This window comes from Triticum urartu, chromosome 5A, assembly GCF_056163025.1.
Source record: "Triticum urartu cultivar PI428250 chromosome 5A, HENAU_Tu73, whole genome shotgun sequence".
In the NCBI taxonomy this organism is placed as follows: Eukaryota; Viridiplantae; Streptophyta; class Magnoliopsida; order Poales; family Poaceae; genus Triticum; species Triticum urartu.
The window spans coordinates 515,465,046-515,484,687 of NC_141877.1; the positions used below are offsets into that span (position 1 = coordinate 515,465,046).

Here is a 19,642-nt window from a genome sequence, read left to right on the forward strand (position 1 = left end):
CTTGATTTCAATGGGAACTGCACAAAATGTTCATGAATACATCGAATCATTCATTTCCACCACAAGAAAGGAGGTGCCGATAAGTTCAAGGCATTGCAACATATAAGGGCGAAATCATACAAGCTACGCGCGAATTTGGTTGATTTTGGTGGAACTACACAAAAAGAACAGCTGGTTTATTTAGCATGAGGTGCCATGTCAATGTCCGAACTGATGGCAAACCCTGCCCATTCCACAATCGTAGGCATTTGATATTTTGGAATGGGACAACCTTGTCAAATTTTGCTCATTGATTTTACCAAGACATGCGTTTGATATTTTCGAATGGGACGCCCTTGCTGTCAGCAGCGTCGATCAATTTTTTCTTGATTCTTTAGTTGTGAAGTAAATATTGCCTCTGACATGTGAGTCGCTGAGATGCATAATCATCGATTGTTTTGAATGTTCTCTATGAATTGTCAGCCTGTGTGTTTGATTGCAATGTACAGAAACGCTAAAAACCTGCTCAAACTCTTTGTACTCCTTCTGTTCCTTTTTACTTCGCACATTATGAAAGTGCATACTTTTTTGTATATGATTGGTCAAAGTAGAGATACTTTGACTGCAGACAAAACTTGTATGCAGACTAGAAAGGACCGGAGGGAGTACATGTGAAACTGCTGCAAACGAGGTGATCACCCTGGGAATAATGCTAGTACATATTGTTTTGCATGTTCATCCAATGCCAGTGATACAGGAATTTGAACTAATCGAAATAAATTCATTCATACACGGTCGGATTTCATATAAACATGCCAAATTTCATTATATTTCATACATTCTTCAACTAAAAAGGGGTGCGCTAGAGGTATAATTAATTAACCGAAGCTACCCACATGTGTCCCGCTGAGTCGAACAGAAGCTTCAGTGACTTAACTGCAGGTGCAGTTGCATAACTGACATGTGGCCTGTTGGGCCCACGTGTCAGTCAGCCAACTGCACCAGCAGTTAAGTAGAAGCAGCGTTATTCTCCAGCAGAACTCCCCGACTCCACGTCGCCGCCAAGAAGCTAACTGGGCCGTCAATGGTCAACCCGCCTAGCTTGGCTTCAACAGGAGGGTAGCAGCGGTGGCCTTACTTGGACCCAAGCGGCGGCGACCTACCGTGTTCTACTCTTCCTCGTTTTCTGTGTGGCGCAGCCTCGTTGGCAGCGGGGTGGGTCCTCGGCGGAGCCGGCGATGTCCTCTGTCTCGTTGCCGGCGGGCGGCGCCTCAGTGGAGCAGTGGAAATCCTCCCCCGCATTACCGGCAGGGTGGGGCCTCGGCTGAGCCGGCGATGTCCTCTGCCTCGTTGTTGGTAGGGCGGGGCCTCAGCGGAGCCGGCGGTGTCCTCTGCCTCGTTGTTGGCGCCGCGGGGCCTCGGCGGAGCAGGGCCTCATCGATGCCAGCGGAGCGGGGACTCGTCGGAGCCGGCATTGTCCTATGCCTCATCCTCGGTCTCGCCAAATAGCGCCTCGCCCGCTTCATCGCCCTCTTTGCTAGCCTCTTTGTAGGCGGCCGCAGCCTCCGTCACCCACATGCGCTCCCGCCAGTGCTCGAGGCGGCCCTTGCGGGCGGAGTGGTACGAGTCGAGCAGTAACTCCTGCTCCGCGGCGATCTACTCCTCTGCCTGCAGATGCTCCTGGAGGAGATGGTGGTTGTAGGCGGCGTCGGCTTGCGCCTCCCGGAACTGCTCCTGATGCATCTGCCTCACACTGTCCATATATTGGGCACGGGCCTCGCCGATGGTCATGGTGCAATGCACCGGCGAGGATGGCGCTCGAGGAGGGGGTTGGCGCCGGATCGTTGACTACCATGTTCTCCATTGGGACGTCGTCGTCCTTCGGCTGCCTACCGGCCAGCCGGTCGACAGCAATGGCTGCCGTCTCCTTGTGGTCCATCGTCCGCTCGTCCCGAAGAGCGCTAGAGTGCGAGGAAGCCATGTTGGGCAGTAGTGGTGTGGACAGGAGAAAGGGAACGGATGCGGATAACTGCAGCTATGGCCGGCGCAGCAGTTTATATAGCAATGGTGGGCGGGCGGAGGGACGGACGTGTGGCGCCGAAGTAGCCGCCTCAGCAACCGCGTATCGTTAATGTGGGCGGCAGATGGACAGACGGACGGCACTTGTGTCGTTTGAAGGCGGAGCAATCGCCTGCACCGGGAAGCGGGGCGGGCGGCGGTGACTATTTCGGGTGGAAAGCGCGCGCGGGCGAGGAGATGACTTTACTTGGAGAGGATGACAATGGGGACCCACCAGGTCCATAGCCTCACATACGCAAGTGCCTCCTTATTATATATATATATGTGTGTGTATAAAACTATACTCCCTCCATCTAGGTGAATAAGTCGTATTAGAAGGTGCATCACGACCTAGGTGCAAGCAGATTGGTGGAAAAGAAGAATATTTCTCTCTTCTAAACACAACATTTAATCACAGCAGTTAAGAGGATGCCTTATTAGCTACCCATGCAGGCCATCGTGCAAAGCGCTTTTATTTCTTGCCTAATAACCGCATGGACGTGCTGCATGCATTGGTTCTTGCCCGAGCAAAAAAAGGAGGAAAGGGGTTTCCACGGGAGACAACGAGGCAGAGGTGGAAGCGCTCGCTGGAGTTATTTATTTTGCTTCCCCCTGGTTTCCTGACATCACGGTCCCACACCATTGTCAACCTATGTACTACTAGTCAATAAACGAGAGAATTGCACAAGAAGCGGCCGACAGCTGGGACCAAGCAGCTCGAGCAGTATTTGTGTTTTTGAGGTGTGAGCACTGCAGAGTTTTTCGATGTTTAGCCCAGATATTAATTTTTATCCTCTGAACAACAACGAAAACATCGCTGCTTGTATTAACTAGGCGGGTTGTGGCCCGTCTAGCCCAGGCCAGATATCCAGCCCAGATATTTTTTTTCAAGCTGAAAATGGCTAGCCTAGCTATACTTTTTTTAGGAATACCCAGGCAAGGTCAAGTTGTTATTCTCCGCCCCGCTGGGCTGCAAATCTTTCCTAGGAGGGATGCATTAGGCTTAACAAGAAAATGGGCTTTAAGAAATAATAAATGAGATGTAATTATAAAAACTGGGCAGTAACTATCAAAAAATGCACCAAACACGTGATTATTTTATAAAATATTATTTTTGGATATTGAAAATTTTAATTTCATTAATTGTTGTGAGCGCAATGTTTCGTTGCATTTTTACGTAATATAAATTTATATTGAAATTGTATTTAATCTGACTAGAAATTTCGGGATAAAAATATTTCGGACCCCATCAAAATGTGGGAAATTTTATTGAATTCTGTTTTGAACGGTTGGTTGAAATGGGCTGTACTTTTAACAAACTGTAAATGGGCTGTAGTAAATTCCATTAGAATTCAAAAATGGGCTACACATTCTTACAAATCTCAAATGGGCTATAAGTTCTCTGCCACACACTTTTGGCCTTACTAAGTTGAGGCGTCCTCTAAAAAAATAGAGTTGACGCGTATGCAAGGCTTTGTCAACTTATAGTCAACACATGGTTCTAGCAGCACTGGACGTTGGATGTCCATCCAATGGATGCCGTGCTTCTTCTTCAATCTCGGATATTCTAGCTTCACTTGCCCAAAAAATGATTCCTCCCCCTGACATCTGGGGCGCACCGTTTCGGAAGCTGACTTGTGGGCCTACTAAGTTCACGTACCAAGGGCTTTGTCAACTTAGTCAATATAAACGATTCTAGCTGTAGTGAACGTACGATGTCCATCCAACGGCCGTAGTGCTTCTTCAACCTCTGGTCTTCTTGCTCCAGCCGCCCAAAGCAGCGCCGGTCGTGCCGCCTGCTCCTGCCTCCCGTGGTCGGTTGTGCTGCCGTGGAGGCCTCACCGCCCCTACTATTCCCACCGCTAGCCAGGCCCTGCGACGACGGCAGCCTCACACCGCAGCCGAACGAGTGAACCCTCATACTCCTCTCCGCGTGGGCATCCACTGCCGCGTCTTCACCGGCTCCGCATCGTCCCCTTCCTAGGCCTCGCCGTCGTCCACCGCCCTGGTGCTCTCGGCGTGGCGTGGTCAACGTGGAAGGAACGACTTCCATCGGACGTGGACTGTACGTGGAGAGGCTGACAGCTGGGTCCATGGCGGCAGCAAGGAAGTGCCTCCTTATTACGCGGAAAATAATGATTCCTCCACCTGACAGCAGGGACCCACCGGACGGGCCACCAGTATTTTGCGAAAAAAATCATTTCCCCCTGACTATTGGGACCCACCGGATGGGCCACCGTATTTCGTGAAAAAACGTTCCCCCTGCTGTCAGCTTGGACCCACCGGAAGTGCCTCCTTATTACGCACAAAAAATGAATACTCCCCCGGCTAACTGGGACCCACCTTGCTGGGAGGCTGACTCATGGGCCTACTAAGTTGACGGGGACGAAGGGCTTTGTCAACTTAGTCAATATGAACGATTCTAGCTCCAGTGACCATACGATGTCCATCCAACGGCCGTAGTGCTTCTTCAACCTCTGGTCTTCTTGCTCCAGCCGCCCAAAGCAGCGCCGGTTGTGTTGCATGCTCCTGCCTCCCGTGGTCGGCTGTGCTGCCGCAGAGGCCTCACCGCCCCCTACTATTCCCACCGCTGGCCAGGCCCTGCGGCAACGGCAGCCTCACACCGCAGCCGAACCAGTGAACCCTCGTAGTCCTCTCCGCGCGGGCTTCCACTACCGCGCCGTCCCCTTCCTAGGCCTTGCCGTCGTCCACCGTCGTGGTGCTCTCCGCACGGCGTGGTCAACGTGGTCAAAGAACGATTTTCATCGGAAGAGTACTGTACGTGGAGAGGCTGACAGCTGGGTCCACGGCCACAGCACAGTTTTTTTATTTGCCAAGTAAGTCACTTTGTCAGGCCTGTTGGGCTGCAAATCTTTCAAGACGAGGAGAGCTTTCATTCGGCTGGCCGAGAAAATGGCCCATCAGTAATGAGAAATGGGTTGTACATTTTTAAAACACATTAAACCGGCAATTAGTTTCAAATATCTTTTTTTCATTTCAAAATTTTAAATTACATTGATTTTTATGTGTGGAGAATTTGTTGGATTTTATATTGATATACATTTATTTTTAAAATCAGTTTGAATGTGAGTCGAAATTTCGGGATTAAAAACAGTTCGGACCGTACCGAAATATGCAAAATTTCGTATAATTTTTTAACCGTTGCCACAATATGGGCTGTAATGCTAACAAAAAGAATACGGGCTCCAAAAAACCTTAAGAATTAGCAAATGGGCTGTAAATTATTAGAAATAATGGCAGATGGGTTGTATGCTGTTTTCCACAGATTTGAGGCTTTCCTAAAAAAATGTTGACGCACAAGCACTGACTATGGATGTTCATCTCCAATGGCCGTCGTGCTTCTTCAATCTCTGCTTTTCCTGCTCCAGCCGCTCAAACAAGCGTCGGCGGGACTGCCTGCTCCTTCCTCCTCGCGGCCGGCTATGCTGCCGCGCAGGCCTCACCGCCCGACCGTACTCCCATCGCTGGCCTAGCCATCCCTCTACTCACCCACACCTGCTGTTATTCTCCGGCGACGGCAGACGAACCAGTAAACCCTCGTACAGTCGTACTCCCCTCCGCGTGGGAAACAACTACCGAGTCTTCCCTGCCTTCGTGTCGTCCCCTTCCTAGGCCTCGCCGTCGTCCACCCCCCTGGTGCTCTCTGCGCGGCGTGGTCAACGTGGTCAAGGAACGACTTCCATCGAACGTGGACTGTACGTGGAGAGGCTGAGAGCTGGGTCCACGGCCGCAGCAAGGAAGTGCCTCCTTATTACGCGGAAAATAATGATTCCTCCACCTGACAGCTGGGACCCACCGAACGGGCCACTGTATTTCGCGAAAAAACATTTCCCCTTGACTGCTGGGACCCACCAGCTACATCTTCGCATGCAAGGAAGTGCGTCCGGGCAAAAAAAACGATTCACCCCGTGACTGCTGGGACCCACCAGCTACATCTTCGTAGGCAAGGAAGTGCATGACAGTCGGGACCCACCTGGTCGAAGCGTACGTAGAGTTGTCATTCTGGTTGCGAACGTGTACGTACATACTGATCGATGATGAGGCGCGCACGTATCGTAGTAGAGGCGCGCACGTAGCATGTACACGTACGTACAACGGCCAGGGTGCAAGAAAGAAAATACGGCCACGTATGTGTACATACGGGCGGGGTCTCGAACCCCTACTCGCGCATACGTACGGCCAGGGCTCGTGTACATTGCTGGGTTGGAACGGAGAAACAGCGTCGTCATCGTGTTCATGGGGAGGCAACGGAATGCGTCATGTTCATGGGGAGGCCACGGGACGCGTGGGAGCCAACCGGCTGCGTCGGAACGGAATGCGTGGTCATGTTCATCAGGAGGACTTGGACGGAACAGGCGATGGAAACGAGGCCTGGCGTACCGCACAATGGAGGAAACGGACCTCCTACGTTCGGAACGGGGTCCTATTGATCGGGAGGGGTCTGGCGTACCGCAAAACGGAGGAAACGAACCTCCTACGGTCGAAATGGGGGTCCTGTTGATCGGGAGGGGTGTGGCGTACCGCAAAACGGACGAAACGGACTTGTGTTGGAGCGCTACGGTCGAAACGAAGGTCCTGTTCATCGGGAGGGGTGTGGCGTACCGCAAAACGGGACTCCACGGGATACTGTTCATCTCCACCGTCGACACCCTCCAGCCTCCACGAGCTACTGTTCATCCACCGTCGACCTCCTCCAGCCTCCACCTGCGACTGTTCATCCACGGGCTCCTGTTCATCCAGCCTCCACCGCGCGCTACTCCACCGGCTACTGTTCAGCCACCCCTCTCCACGGGCTCCTGTTCAACCACCCCTCCACGGGCTACTGTTCACCCTGCCCTCCACCATCTACTGTTCATCCTGCCCTCCACGGGGTGGTCCTATTCATCCAGCCCTCCATGGGGTCCTGTTCATCCAGCCCCAACCGGCTCGATCGGGGTCCTGTTCATCCAGAGGCAACACCACGGGGTCCTGTTCATCCACCCCCACCGGGAATTGTTCATCCACCCCCCCCCCCCCCCCCGCAACGCTCACTGTTCATCCAGAGGCAGCATCGATCAGCTTCAGTTAGCAGCAGTAGCGAAGGAATCGCTCGATAGGGTTCAGTTAACAGCCATCGATCGATCGCTCGGGTTCAGTAACGCGTAGCCTGCAGTGCAATCACTCGGGTTCAGTTAGAGCCCAACGCCTCGCTCGGGTTCAGTTAGAGCCAACGCCTCACACACACGCGCGTACGTGTACGAGAGAAACGCGCATTGCTCGGCCCCGACCTCCCACCGTAACCGGGAACTCCCCGAAATTATCCTCGCCCTCGCTTCTACCATGGTTTTTTCCGTCATGGACGGCCAAAGGAATGTCATGCAGCTGCGTCTCCGGCCCGCCCAGGACGAAAAGCCCATTTTCTGTCATGATTTTTTGTCATAGAAGTAGGAGCCCACCACATCTATGATGATACCGGGTTTTGTCACAATTATCGTCATAGAAGTGTCATATGTATGACAGAAAAAAAATCGTTCGGCCCAAAATGTCACGGATTTGTCTTTTTTTGTAGTGCTATATATATCCACGTACCCCCAAACAATCAGAGACGAAGCCAAAAACCTAATTCCACCGCCGCAACTTTCTGTATCCATGAGATCCCATCTTGGGGTCTGTTCCAGAGCTCCGCCGGAGGGGGCATCGATCACGGAGGGCTTCTACATCATCATCCAAGCCTCTCCGATGAAGTGTGAGTAGTTTACTTCATACCTACGGGTCCATAGTTAGTAGCTAGATGGCTTCTTCTCTCTTTTTGGATCTCAATACAATGTTCTCCCCCTCTCTCGTGGAGATCTATTCGATGTAATCTTCTTTTTGTGGTGTGTTTGTTGAGACCGATGAATTGTGGGTTTATGATCAAGTCTATCTATGAATAATATTTGAATCTTCTCTGAATTCTTTTATGTATGATTGGTTATCTTTGCAACTCTCTTCGAATTATCAGTTTGGTTTGGCCTACTAGATTGGTTGTTCTTGCCATGGGAGAAGTGCTTAGCTTTGGGTTCGATCTTGCGGTGTCCTTTCCCAGTGATAGAAGGGGCAGCAAGGCACGTATTGTATCGTTGCCATCGAGAATAACAAGATGGTTTTTTATCATATTGCATGAAACTATCCCTCTACATCATGTCATCTTGCTTAAGGCGTTACTCTGTTTTAACTTAATACTCTAGATGCATGCTAGATAGCGGTCGATGAGTGGAGTAATAGTAGTAGATGTAGGCAGGAGTCGGTCTACTTGTCTCGGACGTGATGCCTATATACATGATCATACCTAGATGTTCTCATAACTATGCTCAATTCTGTCAATTGCTCAACAGTAATTTGTTCACCCACCGTAGAATACTTATACTCTTGAGAGAAGCCACTAGTGAAACCTATGGCCCCCGGGTCTCATTCTCATCATATCAATCTCCATCACTTTATTATTGCCTTTCTTTTACTTTGCTTTTACTTTTTACTTTGCATCTCTATACCAAAAATATTATTTATCATCTCTATCAGATCTCACTTTCGTAAGTGACCGTGAAGGGATTGACAACCCCTAAGCGCGTTGGTTGCGTTGAACTATTGTTTTTGTGTAGGTACAAGGGACTCGTGCATAGCCTCCTACTGGATTGATACCTTGTTTCTCAAAAACTGAGGGAAATACTTACGCTACTTTGCTGCATCATCCTCTCCTCTTCGGGGAAATCCAACGCAGTGCTCAAGAGGTAGCATGCATCAGTTGCAATGTCTTCTTCAACATAGCGGGACAAGTCCAGAAACTCCCGCTGATAAGCTTCGACAGTTTTGTTGCCATGGCTGAGGTTGCGGAACTCGCGCTTCTTTCGGTCCATGACTCCCTGAGGAATGAAGCGGGCATGGTAAGCAGCTTGGAAGTCTGGCCAGGTGATGATTGTTCCTATCGGCAGAGTACGCATGTGGCTGTCCCACCATTGAGCAGTGGGTCCTTTCAGGAAGAAGGAAGCAAAGGTCACATAGCTGGCAGGGGCTACATCAGCAGATTCCATCTCATAGGTGATGTCACGGAGCCAGTCATCAGCATCCAGAGGCTGAGTTGAGCTGTCGTACACAGTTGGGTTGAGGCACATGAAATCCTGCAGAGTCACTTGGGCTGGCTGCTGGTTCATATTGGGGCGAGGAAACTGAGCCATAATATTCTCCATGAACTGGCAATTCAGCTCAAACTGTTGCATCATCCCAGCCATGTACTCAGGCGGTGGTGGGGGATGGCCACCACAACCACGACCACCTGGTCTAACCATCCTGCTAACAGGGGTAGTTCAGCATTGAGAATTTGCAAGGACAAGAATCATTCATGATGAAACATGCATAATGAAAGGAACACGATAGATACTACATAGTAGTTGGCATATCTTACAAAAGAGATCATGCATAGAGTTCGGTACACAGAGTTCAGTATATAGACTAAGAACATCATAGGCGGCACGTAGGCTCGCGGTGAATGCATCTAACAATAACAGGCAAGCCTACATCGGTCCCAGGAGGAACTGTGGAGGTAGGTGTAGCCTGGCAGCTGGTAGTGACGCGACGGGAAGTCCTCCATGTGAGTAGCCTGGGGTTCGCGGATACTCTGGTGCGGAACCCGACGCGCAGGTGGCAGAAGAGGACCAAGTACGGGAGAGTAGCCTCCCACATCTGGCCAGCCGACGCCCTGGGGCATCACGGTCCTGGCAGGGTAGATCACAGAACGCGACAAATCACCAGATCAGACAGAGGGGTGCAATAGCGTCAGAGCACGGTACAAGTGCTGACGGGTGGTATACAACTCGTGGCGAAGAGATCGGTTTGCTCTATCCAGCCCATCAGCATGCAGAATCAGGTTCTGATGGTAGAAGGGCTCTCGGGTGACGGTGGAGTAGGAAGCACTGTAGTACCCCTCCGCACCGACATCGGATGAGATAGCAATGTGCTTGAAAGGGGAGGTGTCCAACTCCCGATACTCTCCACGAAGATGTGTCAGAGCAGCATAAGCAACATCATGGACCGCCATGTCGATAGTCACTCCAACACCATGAGCAGTGTGCAGCACGGTAGTGGAGTCATACTCCCGAGAGTAGAGGTGGACGATGGCACGGTATTGCTCCTGGTTAAAGTCCTGGTACTCCTCGTAGACGGTGTACTCAGGGTGCCAGCGATAACCCAGACAGGTCATCATCTCGACCAACACAGCAGGTGATCCTGAGGCACCAATGGCCGTCGTGTGCCGCATGACCTGTCTCGTGGGTTCCATCTGAAAACAAAGATGTTTCAAAGGAGTCAAATGACAGTGTGGACAATGTTCAATATACTACTCTAAAGAATAACTAGGGCTTATCCAACTTTGGGGTGAATGTGGTCACCGGATCCTAATGTTAGAGTTAGTAAATTCATTTAACCCGAATAGAAGAGAGTTCAGAGTCCCAAAGTAAAGATCGAGGAGTAAAATATCCTAATACCACCCAAATGGCGACGTGGTCCCGTAAGGCACACAGCCATGTTAGTAAAAAGTTTCGTAATGTCTAGACTCAACTTCGGCCAAGGAGTGTGGAAGAGGGATTCCTACAGGCAGTTGGCTCTGATACCAACTTGTGACGCCCCCGATTCAACCGTACACTAATCATACACACAAACGTGTACGATTAAGATCAGGGACTCACGGGAAGATATCACAACACAACTCTACAAATAAAATAAGTCATACAAGCATCATATTACAAGCCAGGGGCCTCGAGGGCTCGAATACAAAAGCTCGGTCATAGACGAGTCAGCGAAAGCAACAATATCTGAGTACATACATAAGTTAAACAAGTTTGCCTTAAGAAGGCTAGCACAAATTGGGATACAAATCGAAAGAGGCGGAGGCCTCCTGCCTGGGATCCTCCTAAACTACTCCTGGTCGTCGTCAGTGGCATGCACGTAGTAGTAGGCACCTCCAGAGAAGTAGGAGTCTTCGTCAACAATGGCGTCTTGCTCCTGGACTCCAACGTCTGGTCGCAGCAATCGGGTATAGGAACGGGGAAAATGGGGAGCAAAGCAACGATGAGTACTCATCCAAAGTACTCGCAAGCAAGGGGCTACACTACAAATGCATTGTTGGGGAACGTAGTAATTTCAAAAAAATTCCTACGCACACGCAAGATCATGGTGATGCATAGCAACGAGAGGGGAGAGTGTGTCCACGTACCCTCGTAGACCGAAAGCGGAAGCGTTAGCACAATGTGGTTGATGTAGTCGTACGTCTTCACGATCCGACCAATCAAATACCGAACGCACGGCACCTCCGAGTTCTGCACACGTTCACACTACACCACAATCTTTGATTGGGAGCAATTAACTGTCGGGGGAAATAGCATCACAAGGGCAGATTATCTGCCAGGAATCTCTTAACTGCCGGTAGAAGTACCCAACGGTATATAAACTGCCGGCAGAACTAAAACAACAATAATACTCGGTGGCCTACGCGCGCGATAACGCCGGAGAGTGCGGGAAGGGCGAAAATTTCCACTCCAAATACTAAACAAAATCCCCAATCTTTGACTCACGCCAAAATCCCCAAATCGGCCGCCTGACCTAGCCTCCTCCTCGAGCGCCCTCCGCCACCGCCGCCGCCTACCCTCCGCGGCTGCTGACCGCCCCCGCAACACCCCAATGCCACCTCCATCCCCGACCATGCCACCCCAGTGCCATCCCCTCCCGGACCACTCCACCGAGCTCCCTCCGCCGCCCCGACCACTCCCCCGAGCTCCCTCCGCCACCCCGACCACCATTCGCCACCAGCCCTGCCGCTCGCTGGAGATCCTCCATCGAGCAGCGCCTTCGCTTCCAGGAGATCTTGCTCGAGAAGCGCTGCCGCTTCCAGGAGCTGCTACCCCGAGCAGCGTCGCTGTTTCCAGAAGCTCCTTCCTGCGACGTCTTCGTCCCCTCCCCGAAGAGCGCCGACTACATCCTCTCCCCCGAGCAGATGCCGCTTCTGCGTTCTTTCACACGAGCAGTGCCGCGTCTACTACATCGGGGTCTCCTCTACTTCCTCACTCCAACCCGTGAGATTTCTCTTTGTCTTATGAGGTTTATTAGTCTCAGGTATATGTTTTGTGATGTGTGATATGTGGACAGAACAAGAGCTATAGTTTGTGATAATTTCTTGAATCATTAGATAGAAACTACTTAAAATAGAGTTTAAAGAAATAAGGCGAAGAGAGTAGACTCCAAAATGAATGAGATTTAATTGAATCATCAGATGGAAAGTGAGGTACTGAAAGCAGATCGTAACCATATGTGTAGGCATTTCAGAATTCAATATGTTACTTGCATCTTAGGATTTATGGAATGCAGATTGCTCTGTACTTTTATGAGCAAGTCAGTATTATTACACACTACAGCCTTTTCAGTTAAAGCTAGACCAAGAAAAGCAAAGTGGCGTCTCTGCCTCTAAATTTTATTTTCCATAGTCAATAAATTAGAAGGGGCTAGTACCTTTAATAACATGAATGCGGATTATGTAAAGCTAGCTAGGCCATACATACACTTCCTATCTCAGTCATACATTGGGCAAACTTTTTGTTTGGATATGTACTGCACTGGTTGTTCTTTGGAAGTCACTACAGAAAATTGTAACAATTGCGAGTTTTGTTCTGAGAAGATTTGTGAATAGTTCGCAGTTCTAGGACAATTGTTTGGGCTATCTCAAAATATGGCATTTAGCTTGGAGGAGACCGTATCATGTGAAGAATTCTAGGCCCTCTATTCTAATTTCTTCCATAGTTAAGTTATTATTGCATAGATGTGATGTGAACAAGAACTGATGTACCAATCCGACTCACACCCATGCATGTACAGCTTCAGGATATGAATGTGATTATCCGAGGATCCATGTTGCTTAAATTCTTTCATTTATCATGGTTGTACCGTTGATTTGGTCCTTCAATTTGAATTTTAAATTATGTAATTAGTCTTTGTCTCCTTTGAGAAGCGCACCTCCTCCTCGTCCTCTCCACCAAGCAGCGCTGCTTTGACTACGTTGACTGCCCTGGGTAGCACCTCATCTACATCTTCGCGCCTAAGCAGCGTTGCCTAACCTCTAATTCTTCGCCCAAGCAGCACTGCCTACGCCCTCTGCTTCACCGCCTGATCAGCCCCGCCTCCTCTCCTTCTCAACCAACAGTGAGATTTCTTTGCTATTTCTATTGTTCATCCTTAGTAATTGTGTAATGGGCCCTGCTATGGTGTTGAAATTTTCCTGTTAGCCTCAATATCTTAATTCTCTTCACGTTCACTTGATCAACTCAGTGCATGTTAAACTATTTTTATGTGTGTTCCGATTATAAGTGCTGCATTGGAATACGTTCTTTGCCAAAATATAGAGCATGTAGACAATTTTGTGTACAATGAGAGCTTCTCCAATGATTTTTTTGCCAAATGGTACATCTCAAATATTGTATTGGATTATAGATGACATTGTTGCCATACTCTGCTCAGATGATGCTAGACTCATTGTTTGCTTTATGACATGTTCTTGTTCAGGCCATTCCTTGCAGAAAGCCCTTTATTTGACCTTAATCCTTTCAGTAAATCATCCTTATATGCATCTAACTTTGTACAGCTTGAAAGAAACTAAGCGTATACTGTAAAATTATCTGTATTTGTATCATACTGAAATAGTGCAGCATGTTGTTTGTATTGGTGTTATTACTCTTTTCATTATAGCAACTGGTTCATAGTTTCAAATTTCAAGTTTGGTTCGTAATGACTGGTCTTTCAAAAAAACTGAGTGCACAATCCAGTGAGCATCCAGTTTCCTGTTCGTTAAATGCACAACATACAAAAATTAAACAATGCCTTATCTATGGACCGAGGTTGCATGATTCTGGTTCTAAGCCAAGAGCAGACAGAGATCAGGGCTCTTCTAATAGTGTGTATTCAATGGATCGAATGCAGGCAAGCTGCCAAAGAGAAAGAACAAGATGCCGAGGTCCTGCAGTGGCTACGGTGGGGCGCACTGGTGTAGCCCATGCGAGCTACACGGGAGTGAGCCACCAGGAACCAAAAGATGCTGCCAATATTTAGTAGTCAGGTCAGCAAACCTGTCTTGGTAGTTCCATCACCGAAACGAGGTACCATATGGATTTGTTCTCTCTTCTAGTAGATAATCCAGATTGATATTATCTTTCGTGTGATTTTGTGCTGATGTATGATCCAGAATTTGGACACATACCCATGTGCTAGAAGGATCTGGTGTAGCTTGTTTAGTCAATGCTAGACCAGTTTACATGTAGTTCTGAATTTTTGATCGGTTGTACTTGCATATTGGAATGAAGGTGCTAAAGTTTAGCAACTCATACATTTTACTTCTTTATTTCTGTAAGTTGTGCCTTTTGGATTTTGAAAGTTGTCGATGGTTACAATTAGAATTGAAGCAATGCTACTTTACTCCCTCCGTGAAAGTAATGCTACTTGTACTGACTTTGTTGGGCGTTGTACTCTTTAGATAAGTGTTGTATCTTGCAGATTGTTAGGAATATGGCTTGAAAACTTCTTTCGGGGTAATTAGAAAAACGAACCGCTAAACTGCATCTCATAGATGAACACTGCTATTTACTGTCTCACCCGAGTGAGTTCCTAAGTATAAACATGCTATGCTTGGCATGCAGTTTTGGGGAAAAAGGAAGCATAACATGTGTACAAATTGTTTGACCTTGCATTTTACTACTTAGTATTTACTATACATCCAGAATTGTACTTGGAAGTGTCAAAAAATTTCATTTATAATCATCGATAGTAATATTGCTATAGATATATACACACACTGAAAGTCTGAAATAAATTCTAGAAAAGGTACAGCTATCATATCTTTTGCTTTGTCCTGTATTCAGTTTTTTAATCTTTTCCTGGTTTGATGTTAATATTTTGTTAGTTCATAGATGCTGCTATTTTGTACTTCAAAAATTTTAAACTTGATTTTGTTTTCTCAGCAGTTCAACAAGTTTTTTTTCTCAAGCTTGTAAGTTTTGTCACAAGGAGGAGATTGTTAGAATGCTACAGAACTTTAAGTACATGCATGATAGTAGTTGTACCTGTCAACTAGGATGTCTACATGATGTTTCTTGTATTCGTAGCAACAACACAATCATGTGGGGCGAGATTAAGCTACGATCTTCAAAATCAATGCAAGTTTGGTGATTCTTCGAGAGAGACATGTGGCTCTCTTTGAAGGACACGGTCTCACAGGATGGTGGCGAGTCTGTTATTCACAAGACATCTAATAAAGCCATCGAACAAACGGTTGTGAACAAGCAATTTTTCTTCCTGGACATGCCTGCAGCTGTGCGTCAAGATCAAACCATTTGTATCTTAGTTTGAACAAAAGAAATCTTATTGTCTTATGTAAATTCTGTTTACCGATGTAGTTGGATGCTACTGAATGGATCCATGAATGTTGAAATATTGAATTTTTTTGTCAATATGTGTTTGAGGTCTGCTACCGAATATTGAATCAATTCCTGTATGAATAGAAATAAAAAGAAATATATATGCTACCAAGATCAAGAAAACTACCGGGGTAAGTAAAAGTCAAGGGCAGACTATCTGCCGGGGCACTATTACTGGCATATACTTCTATCTGCCGGGAAAACAGCGTTTCCTGGCAGTGCAACTGCCGGGAGATCTGTATCTGCCGGGAGATCTATTTCTTGACAGCTGTTCTTGTGGCAGTTCTATCTGCCGGGAGAAACTTTGTCCCGGCAGTTTATCTGCCCTCTTAAGGGCCTTCTCCCGGTAGATTACATGCCATTGCATTCGTGTTGTGGTGTAGTGTCAACTCGATGACGTCCCTCGAACTCCGATCCAGCCGAGTGTTGAGGGAGAGTCTCGTCAGCACGACAGCGTGGTGACGATGATGATGATGCTACCGACGCAGGGCTTCGCCTAAGCACTGCTACGATATGACCGAGGTGGATTGTGGTGGAGGGGGGCACCGCACATGGCTAAAAGATCAATGATCAATTGTTGTGTCTAAGGGGTGCCCCCCTACTCCATATATAAAGGGGGGAGGAGGAGAGGGCCGGCCAAGGGGGTGGCACGCCCTAGGAGGGGGAAACCTACTCTAAGTAGGTTTGCCCCTCCCTTTCCTAATCCAAGAAGGAGGGGGAAGGAAGGAGTGGGAGAGGGGAAAGCCAAGGGGGGCGCCGCCCCCCTTTCCTTGTCCTATTCGGACTCAAGGGGAGGGGGCGCGCCTCTTGCCCTGGCCGGCCCCTCTCTCTCTCCACTAAGTCCCAACAAGGCCCATTAGTTCCCGGGGGGGGGGGGGGGGGGGTTCTGGTAACCCTCGGTACTCTGATAAATGTCCAAATACTTCCGGAACCTTTCCGGTGTCCAAACATAGTCGTCCAATATATCGATCTTTACGTCTCGACCATTTCGAGACTCCTTGTCGTGACCCCGATCTCATCTGGATTCCGGACTACCTTCGGTACATCAAACCACATAAACTCATAATGTAACCGTCATTTAACTTTAAGCGTGCGGACCCTACGGGTTCGAGAACTATGTAGACATGACCGAGACACGTCTCTGGTCAATAACCAATAGCGGAACCCGGATGCTCATATTGGCTCCGACATATTCTATGAAGATCTTTATCGGTCAAACCGCATAACAACATACGTTGTTCCCTTTGTCATCGGTATGTTACTTGTCCGAGATTCGATCGTCGGTATCTCAATATCTAGTTCAATCTCATTACAGGCAAGTCTCTTTACTCGTTCCGTAATACATCATCCCGCAACTAACTCATTAGTTGCAATGCTTGCAAGGCTTATAGTGATGTGCATTACCGAGTGGGCCCAGAGATACCTCTCCGACAATCGGAGTGACAAATCCTAATCTCAAAATACGCTAACCCAACAAGTACCTTCGGAGACACCTGTAGAGCACCTTTATAATCACCCAGTTACGTTGTGACGTTTGGTGGCACACAAAGTGTTCCTCCGGTAAACGGGAGTTGCATATGAAGGAAATATGCCCTAGAGGCAATAATAAAGTTATTATTTATTTCCTTATATCATGATAAATGTTTATTATTCATGCTAGAATTGTATTAACCGGAAACATAATACATGTGTGAATACATAGACAAACGGAGTGTCACTAGTATGCCTCTACTTGACTAGCTCGTTAATCAAAGATGGTTATGTTTCCTAACCATGAACAAAGAGTTGTTATTTGATTAACGAGGTCACATCATTAGTTGAATGATCTGATTGACATGACCCATTCCATTAGCTTAGCACCCGATCGTTTAGTATGTTGCTATTGCTTTCTTCATGACTTATACATGTTCCTATGACTATGAGATTATGCAACTCCCGTTTACCGGAGGAACACTTTGTGTGCTACCAAACGTCACAACGTAAATGGGTGATTATAAAGGAGCCCCACAGGTGTCTCCAATGGTAGATGTTGGGTTGGCGTATTTCGAGAGTAGGATTTGTCACTCCGATTGTCGGAGAGGTATCTCTGGGCCCTCTCGATAATGCACATCACATAAGCCTTGCCAGCATTGCAACTAATGAGTTAGTTGCGGGATGATGTATTACAGAACGAGTAAAGAGACTTGCCGGTAACGAGATTGAACTAGGTATTGGATACCGACGATCGAATCTCGGGCAAGTAACATACCGATGACAAAGGGAACAATGTATGTTGTTATGCGGTCCGACCGATAAAGATCTTCGTAGAATATGTAGGAGCCAATATGGGCATCCAGGTCCCGCTATTGGTTATTGACCGGAGATGTGTCTCAGTCATGTCTGCATTGTTCTCGAACCGTAGGGTCCGCACGCTTAACGTTACGATGACAGTTACTATGAGTTTATGCATTTTGATGTACCGAAGGTTGTTCGGAGTCCCGGATGTGATCACGGACATGACGAGGAGTCTCGAAATGGTCGAGACATAAAGATTGATATATTGGAAGCCTATGTTTGGATATCGGAAGTGTTCCGGGTAAAATCGGGATTTTACCGGAGTACCGGGAGGTTACCGGAACCCCCCGGGAGCTAAATGGGCCTTAGTGGGATTTAGTGGAAAGGAGAAGGGGCAGCCCATGATGGGCCGCGCGCCTCCCCCCTCCCCTAGTCCTATTAGGACAAGGAGAGGTGGCCGGCCCCCTTCTCTCTCTCTCCCCCTCGGGGAATCCTATTCCAACTAGGATTGGGGGGGGAGTCCTACTCCCGGTAGGAGTAGCGCCCTCCTCCTGGCCGGCCACACCCCTCCCCCTTGGCTCCTTTATATACGGAGGCAGGGGGCACCTCTAGAAACACAAGTTGATCATTGAGATCGTTCCTTAGCCGTGTGCGGTGCCCCCTGCCACCATATTCCACCTCGATCATATTGTAGCAGTGCTTAGGCGAAGCCCTGCGACGGTAGAACATCAAGATCGTCACCACGCCGTCGTGCTGACGGAACTCATCCCCGAAGCTTTGCTGGATCGGAGCCCGGGGATCGTCATCGAGCTGTACGTGTGCTAAGAACTCGGAGGTACCGGAGTAACGGTGCTTGGATCGGTCGGATCGGGAAGACGTACGACTACTTCCTCTACGTTGTGTCAACGCTTCCGCAGTCGGTTTGCGTGGGTACGTAGACAACACTCTCCCCTCTCGTTGCTGTGCATCACCATGATCTTGCGTGTGCGTAGGAAATTTTTTGAAATTACTACGTTCCCCAACAGTGGCATCCGAGCCTAGGTTTTATGGTTTGATGTTATTTGCACGAGTAGAACACAAGTGAGTTGTGGGCGATATAAGTCATACTGCCTACCAGCATGTCATACTTTGGTTCAGCGGTATTGTTGGACGAGACGACTCGGACCGACATTACGCGTACGCTTATGCGAGACCGGTTCTCCCGACGTGCTTTGCACACAGGTGGCTTGCGGGCGATTGTCTCTCCAACTTTAGTTGAACCAAGTGTGGCTACGCCCGGTCCTTGCGAAGGTTAAAACGGAGTCTATTTGACAAACTATCGTTGTGGTTTTGATGCGTAGGTGAGATTGGTTCTTGCTTAAAGCCCGTAGCAGCCACGTAAAACTTGCAACAACAAAGTAGAGGACGTCTAACTTGTTTTTACAGGGCATGTTGTGATGTGATATGGTCAAGGCATGATGATGAATTTTATTGTATGAGATGATCATGTTTTGTAACCGAGTTATCAGCAACTGGCAGGAGCCATATGGTTGTCGCTTTATTGTATGCAATGCAATCGCGATGTAATGCTTTACTTTATCACTAAGCGGTAGCGATAGTTGTGGAAGCATAAGATTGGCGAGACGACAACGATGCTACGATGGAGATCAAGGTGTCGCGCCGGTGACGATGGTGATCATGATGGTGCTTCGGAGATAGAGATCACAAGCACAAGATGATGATGGCCATATCATATCACTTATATTGATTGCATGTGATGTTTATCTTTTTTATGCATCTTATCTTGCTTTGATTGACGGTAGCATTATAAGATGATCTCTCACTAAATTATCAAGAAGTGTTCTCCC

At 48.2% G+C, this 19,642-nt stretch overlaps 1 long non-coding RNA gene across 4 annotated transcripts; it reads left to right on the forward strand.

Annotated features, from left to right (window-relative positions):
- Positions 1-11,563: 11,563 nt before the first annotated feature.
- LOC125546100 (uncharacterized) lies at positions 11,564-15,535 on the forward strand. Of its 4 annotated transcripts, none has more exons than XR_015602526.1 (3): positions 11,608-13,257; positions 14,032-14,207; positions 15,066-15,535. It is a non-coding gene; the product is annotated as an uncharacterized LOC125546100 (long non-coding RNA). The 4 variants fall into 4 exon arrangements; XR_015602525.1 differs by having other exon boundaries at positions 15,069-15,535; XR_007300439.2 differs by lacking the exon at positions 15,066-15,535 and having other exon boundaries at positions 11,619-12,137; positions 13,067-13,257; positions 14,032-14,504.
- Positions 15,536-19,642: the final 4,107 nt, after the last annotated feature.